Genomic DNA, 7,474 nt, shown 5'->3' with positions numbered 1-7,474 from the left:
GGACAGGGCCTGGAATTGATCACAGATGCTAACTCTGTTACTAAGTAATAGAGACACAGGAATTTTTACCTGATACTCTCGCAGACCAACCAGTATAATGTCTGAGGCATTTATCCAAACCTGTAAAAGACAATTTATTGCATATTATCACAAATAATAAATAGCAGTGTTAGATATACCACTCATTATTATTCGCCTATTTTGGGCAAAGTACCCATTAACAACTGGAAGATGAAAAGGTGATGCAGGAAGCCAACACAACCAGGACCACAAGTTCAAGTCCACCTTTGGTCATACAGCACTTTCCTGTTACAAAGAGACATTGTTTTTCACACAGTATATAACTACTTTAAAAAAGAATTAACCCACTAAAATTAGAGATGTAGCGCATTGTGCAAACATAACTTGCCTCCTATGCACAGTCCCTGGGCTCAAATCTCATCAACAGAAAAAAAGCAGGAAGACATTATAAAGCAAAAAATGTAAGATGTCCTGACAGTCATACGTGAAGCCTCACAGAAAAATTATTCTTTAACAAAAAATGAGACCAAGTACCACAACTGTTAGTGATGATAGTTTGTTATCCAAATAAACACGAATTACCCATCGAAACCAAACCTCTACCCTCCATCTACAGAAATATAGGTCCTCTCATTGGCGGAACAGTGTGTTGCAAATGCTTACATTAATAATCCTTACCTCCACCCAAGGTCAGTGTCTCATGACTGCAATCCCAGCTACTTAGGAGGACTGCGGTTCAAAGCCAGCATGGGTAGGAAAGTCCATGATGCTTTTAACTCCAATTTACCAGCACAAAGCTAGAAGCAGATCTGTCACTCAAGTGGTAGATGCAAAGCCCTGGGTTCAAGTCCCCCTTCTGGCACAAAAATTAAATTAAAAATACATAAATACATAATGGGGAGGAGTTTAATTCTGGTGAATCCTCATGAATCAAGATTTGTGTCCATACCAAAAAAAAAGGTCCATAAAACACTTTGGTCACTTTCAACATGTCATCACTCAACTAAGATTCAGTTAGCAAGTCTTCACCATACATGCTCTACCACCAATGGTAATAGTCTCATATACTATAATAAATACTGCTTTTCTTTATAAGCCACCCACCCAGGCTTATTCTCCTATAGTACAGCAATACAAATAAAGTAAGATATCTCATAAAAATAAATGCCAGTAAGTTGGAGAAGAAGGAACTCACAGACTCAAGTGTGTGTAACACATATGTATGTCACATAGATGATTAGACGTAAAGCATCTATCATGTGGCATATATATATATATATATATACATGTAGTCCATCCTATGATACATAGGGATGATATATACATATAGGGCTGATATGTACACATGTATCACATATATATATGCATACTCTACACATAATGCAATTTATGAACCAGTCTAATGTGGTAATCTATTTTTTAATATATCAGATTCAGAATTGCCTAATGCCACATACATTTCCTGGAACTGACAAAATGAACACTGACTTCTTTAGTACACCCTGTAGTCTCTTTCCATCTGAAACAATTCCTATGTTTCTTTATTCCTTACTACAACCAACAGCTAATTCAATCGAGACCGCTTGTTTTATAGATTCATTTTATTTGTTTCCTCAGTGTTATATGCATAATAAATCTTTCTAGCCAAATACAATAGAGGTGGGGAAAATGAGAGTGATCAAGGATCTTATTTTACTTTCTATATCATAATGTACATCACTCTTTTTCCAGAGCGTTTTGAGAGTTCCACAAAAAAATCTCTTCTTACTTTAAAAGACACTACTTTTGTGTTATTTTGTTGTTAATATGAAGGTGCTATACAGAGAGGTTACCATTATATAAGTCAGGTATTGAATACATTTCCCTTTTTGGACAATATCACCCCTTACTTTGCTTTTAAAACGAATTATTTTGTATAGCAAACCCATATTACAGCACAACAAGGGGATGGGCTAGAGGACCTGAGTTCAAAGGCCAGTACTACCACCACCCTCAACAACAAAAAGAATCCATGAAGTAAAGAAAAATCCATACCGTACCTTTTTCCTCAACTTTCCTCTGATAGACATAGCCTCCTTACGCCATCAAAACACATTGCTTCTAATCGTTCGTTTTCCAACATTTTGAGAACTTGTGCACACTCTGTAGTTGGGATAAAATTCAACATTGGTCTGAGCTCAAGACCCAGGACCAGTGTAATACATATATACATACATACATTTATACATACTAGTATCACTCTCTGCCATATAAATCTCCCTTGCCTCAGAGAAAGCTAAAACAAATGGCTTCGTTATTAGTAAGTCCTATGTTTACACTATCAACTAGTCTATAAGGTAAAAACACTGTTCAGAGGTAAAATGTCAGATGTTGAGTTCAAGTATTCCTCAAACCATCCCAATGTTCTTAAGAAGGATACTGTTAAGAATAGAAGCCATGGAGATCTTGTGGGAAAAGTAAATACTAAGCATAAAAGTGGGGTAGGAGGGGCTAGGTATTTGGCCTAGGGGTAGAGTGCTTGCCTAGCACACACAAAGACCGGGGTTTGAGTCCTTGGTACCACATACATAGGAAAACACAGAAGTGGAGCAGTGGCTCAAGTGGTAGAGATTTAGCCTTGAGAAATCCCAAGTGCTCAGGGCTTTAGGTCAAGGTCCTCGACTGGCAAAAAAAAGGAGAGTAGGAAAGGGAAATAAAATGTAAGAGAACCTACACAACACTCTATAGCAGAGTTAATCCAGGGAAAATCTGACACATGAAAAGGCTGTCTACACAGCAGTGAGATTCTTTTCTGATAGCTACTGAATATACATGTGCTCCAAACATTTCCAGCATTTGGCAACAAAAAAGGAAAGTATGAAAGTTTGCTCTTAAGTTCCACATCTTACACGAATAAGAAATTCAAAGGCAAATATAGAAAGGCCTTCGGTGATAGAAAAGCATGTTTCATGTGATTGAAAAACGTGAACATTTCAGAAGATGGTGGTCACAGTGAGAACTTTGCAGGAACAGCTAGAAAAGGCCAAAGAGAGCCTAAACAATGTAGATGAAAACATCCGCAAGCTCACGGGGCCAGATCCAAATGACCGGAGACCCATCCAAGCCGAACAGCTGGCCATTTCTGGGGGCAAAGGGCGTGGTAGTTTATTGCTGAAGCGTGGATTCTCTGATAGTGGAGAAGGACCCCCAGCCAAATAGGGAGTCTTAAAGGGGCAGTCGGTAGGCTGGGTGGGGAGCATCGGACAGGAAGAGAATCACACCAAGAGAGCGACCCAGAGGAGGAGGATGTCAAGAAGCTGGCACTACAGTCTTCAGCTGTAGCTACCTCCAAAGAACACACACACAGAGACCTCCTTATCCAGGATCAAAATATGGATGAAAAGGGAAAGCAGAGGTATCGATGAATATTTGGCTTGTTGTTGGGTACTCTTCAGAAATTTAAACAAGAATCTACTGTTACTACCGAAAGGCAAAACAGACGTCAGGAAATTGAACAAAAACTTTAAGTTCAGGCAGAAGAAGAGAGAAATCAAGTTGAAAATGAGAGGAGAGAACTATTTGAAGAGAGACGTGTAAAACAGACAGAACGGTAGCGTTTGGAAGATTGGGCTTCCACAGCTGCAAGAAGAATGCAATGAACATAATGCCAAGATAATTAAGTATATACAAACTAACACAGATCTCCATTTGTTCCATGTTCCTGGAAGAATGTGTCCAGATACCCCAAAACTAATAGAAGAATCACAGAGTCAAATGAATGCTTTATTTGAAGGTAGACGCTCGAGTTTGCAGAACAAATAGGCCTAGAAGGCAGACCATGAAAGAAAAAGAGCATCACCGGGTGCATAATGAAGAACAGAAGCGGGAACAAGAAGTGGGTAAGGTGGCTCAGCCATAGGAAGAATTGGAGGAGACAAGTAATCAGCACAATGATGTAGAAATAAAGGAGGCAGAAGAGGCAAAGGAAGAAGGCATAGTGCATAGTGATGCAGAGAAAGAACAGGAGGAGGAGGAGCAAAAACAGGAAACAGAGGTTAAGTTGGAGGAGGAAACAGAGGCAAAGGAAAGAGAGAAACAACAGGATAGTCAGCCTGAAGAAGTTATGGATGTGCTAGAGATGGTTGAGAATGTCCAAAGTGTAACTGCTGAGCAGAAAGTGATGGAAACTAATCAAGTTGAAAGCATAGAGCCTTCAGAAAATAAAGCTAGCAAAGAATTGGAGCCAGAGATGGAATCTGAAGTTGAGCCAGATAAAGAATATAAGTGTCTTTCTCCTGCAAAAGACAATGTTAGTGTTATAGAAGTGGAGAAGGAACGTGAGGAAAAAGCATTTGAAAAAGAATCTGAACTGCAGCCTGAGCCTGTGGCTCAGCCTCAGGCCCTCCCTCTAACCCAGCTACAGTCTCACCCTCATCAAGTTCATCAACCCCAGCCTCTTTCTCAGCCTGAGACTTTGCATTAGCTGTTTCAGCTCAGGTTATTCAGGAACAAGAGGATCAACTACCTGAGAGGAAAGAGTTTGCTGTTGAGCCTGTAAAACTCGCTGAAGTGCCAGTAGTGGAACCAGTTTTAACAGTGCGCTCCGGAGTAGAAGTCAAAGCAACAGCAGTAATAGCAGTTCTAGTAGCAGTTCAACCAGTAGCAGCAGCAGAAGCAGTTCTAGCAGTGGCAGCAGTAGTAGTCGAAGCAGTTGTAGTAGTAGCTCCAGCACAAGTGGTAGTAGTAGCCAAGATAGGAGCAGTCAAAGAAGTCAAAGAAGTCAAAGAAGTCAAAGTAGAGGCCGGGGACACAACAGAGACAGAAAGCACGGAAGGAGCATGGATTGGAAGCGAATGGATACGTCAGGATTAGAGAGAAGTCACCAATCTTGCAAAGGTGGTAGTGGCAGAGGCACAAGAGGATTGAAGGATAAGAATTCCAGGTCTGACAGAAAGAGATCTATATCAGAGGGTAGTCGACTGGGCAAAAGATCTTCAAGAAGTGAGAGAGACTCAAAATCAGATGGGAAAGACAAAAGGTGTTAATGGAAGAAGCCAGGCTTTCTTAGCCTATTCTTTGCAGCAGCAGATTTCTTGAGTTAAAGGATTACCTTTCCTTTTAAGGAGGATGCTACCTTGAGAATTGCAGGTTGTAAAAAATCTTTTTGGAAAACACAGACTGTTTGTTTACCAGACATTCTTGTACTTTTTCATAATTTTTATTTATCAAAATTATGTGAGGTTCCGGAGTATGTAAAAATAATAATAATAAAAAGATTAACATCTCTTGTCATCTTTTCTAAATATCCTATAGGCTTCAGTAAGAATCTGTATATCTTAACAGGTAAATCTTTTAAGTCTGTTCCCTTCTAATTCTGTATCATACATTGCTTTTATAGAAATAAATGTTCATTTCATTACTTTTGAGGTGCCTTTTTGACCCTTGTATTATTTTCAGTTTTTACCGCTAGATACTGAATAGGCTTAGGATGTTTCTGGAGACTTCCTCACTTACTTGGCTTTAGCTCTCAGGTCTTTGCAGCTTTATAATCATTTACTATTTTTTGATCTCCCTTGTTCATCTAAGCATTTTCCTATTTTGCTTGTCATTTTCCTGATTATGGGAGCATTGTACTTCTGTCTTTGATGTTACCTCTGTGCTAACAGTATATGCGATCTGTTAAACTATCGGTCACTTCTTTCTAAGAAATCTTCTAAACTTGGAATTTGAATTTGTGGTCTTGTCTTAACATTTCTGTGGGCTCTAAATGAAACATGCCAATATGTGTTTTAGACAAGTTTTGCTCAAGGAACCACTGTATGGAAGTATTTGTTGCCATTACAATACATGTGCAAATAAATGTGGCTTACGTCTTGGATGACTGCTTAGGATTAGTAGTTGTATTTTGATAGGTGAGACTGCATACATTGCAAAATGGCCTGTTTTTAGTTCATAAGAACACTATAGCTTTGTATATTCAAGTTAATGGTTTCCAGACTTAGTTTTTTGTTCTCCGCGCAAGTTGTATACGTGTGAGTAAGTTAAACCAACTCTTAAAAACCTCTTTCAGAAATAGAAGAGGCAATCCAAAATTTCATATGAAACAATAAAAACCCCGTGTAGCAAAAACAGTTCTTAGCAGAAAGAACAGCACAGGAGGAATTTCCATACCAAACTTTACACTCCATACCGAAGGTTTATATAAAATTTCTGGATGAATACTGAAAAAATACAAAATGTAAACGTGGACAACGTATCAAAAATTGGGATTAATATCTGTTTCATGCCTAGTGTGGTAAGAATTTCCCCATAAACAAGCCAGGAAAGAGACGGAGATGAGTTGGAGCAGAGAATGGTGAAATGTCAGCAAGCCTCCTTCCATCTCAAGAAAAATGGGTACTTCTCCTTATGACCCAATTTCACAGGAGGCAATAAGAAAAAGGAGGAGTCTTGACAACAATAACAACAGTAATATAATGACAATGATAGTAATAATAAGAGAAAAAGAACAAATGAGAGACAAAAAATACAGAAAGATTCTACCTTACTGAAAGTAAAGGGCTAGGGATATGGCTCCCAGTTGTACAGTGCCTCTCATCAAGCACAGTCACTCAATTCAGATCTCATCTACATCCGGTTTATAAACAGTTTCATACTGGGCTGCATTAGGAATTTGTCCATAAATCAGCTGCCAAAGAGGTGGATATCAGGAGGATCACAGATGTAAAGTTTTGAGACCAGCCTGGACAAAAAAAGTTAGCAAGCCCTGTCCAGCTCAAGACAAGCAGGTGCCTCTCCATTACACAGGAGGCAATAAGGAGGAGGAGCACGTGATAACCATGGTGCTGCTGCAGATGGTACAAATTAAACAAAAATACAGTAAGATTCCTTCCATCTCGAGGAAAAAAGACTGTGTTGCTACTCCTTATGACACTACTATCCGGGAAATAGAGGATCAGTAGTGAAAAGATTCCCACCGGCCTCAACAAAGGACTATCACACAGTTTGAATGTCTCTACTCCAAGTTTGCTATGTTTTAAAGGAGATCCTTTGAGGCTAAACATCAACAAAGGTATCATTAATAAGAGAAGCCTAACTCTAAAAGCGTTACTTACCTTGTCCAGCCTCTTTAAAGACCAACTCTCTTTCTGGGATTCATTCTCATTCTTACCTCTGCGCCTGTTTTTACCTCCTTTACCTGATTAGTAAAAGTAAATGAGAGAATTAACGGTCGCACTCTACCTACTTTTTAAGCGTCGTTACAAGTACTCCGGATGGCTGTACATACAGAGAGGAAAAGGGAAGGGATTTGGAACGGCTACCGCGTAATTTATCGTTTTCGTGATTTGGAGTTCCAGGAGTTCCTTTTATTGCATGCATGCTTTTAGTGTACCTTAAATAAAAACATAATTTGTGATCTGCCAACTGGTTTGGAAACAGCAGAGTGGCAATGGCATGCCTTTGGGATACTGCA

The 7,474-nt window shown here is 39.2% G+C and overlaps 1 pseudogene; it reads left to right on the top strand.

Moving 5' to 3' along the window:
* The first annotated feature begins 3,000 nt into the window (after positions 1-3,000).
* On the top strand, positions 3,001-5,045 carry LOC150040237 (pinin pseudogene; annotated as a pseudogene).
* The last annotated feature ends 2,429 nt before the right edge of the window (positions 5,046-7,474 follow it).

Source organism: Megascapheus bottae, chromosome Y (assembly GCF_031878675.1).
Source record: "Megascapheus bottae isolate mThoBot1 chromosome Y, mThoBot2.hap1, whole genome shotgun sequence".
In the NCBI taxonomy this organism is placed as follows: Eukaryota; Metazoa; Chordata; class Mammalia; order Rodentia; family Geomyidae; genus Megascapheus; species Megascapheus bottae.
Note: the sequence above shows the minus strand (reverse complement) of the source record. Positions and strands in the feature narration are given on the sequence as shown.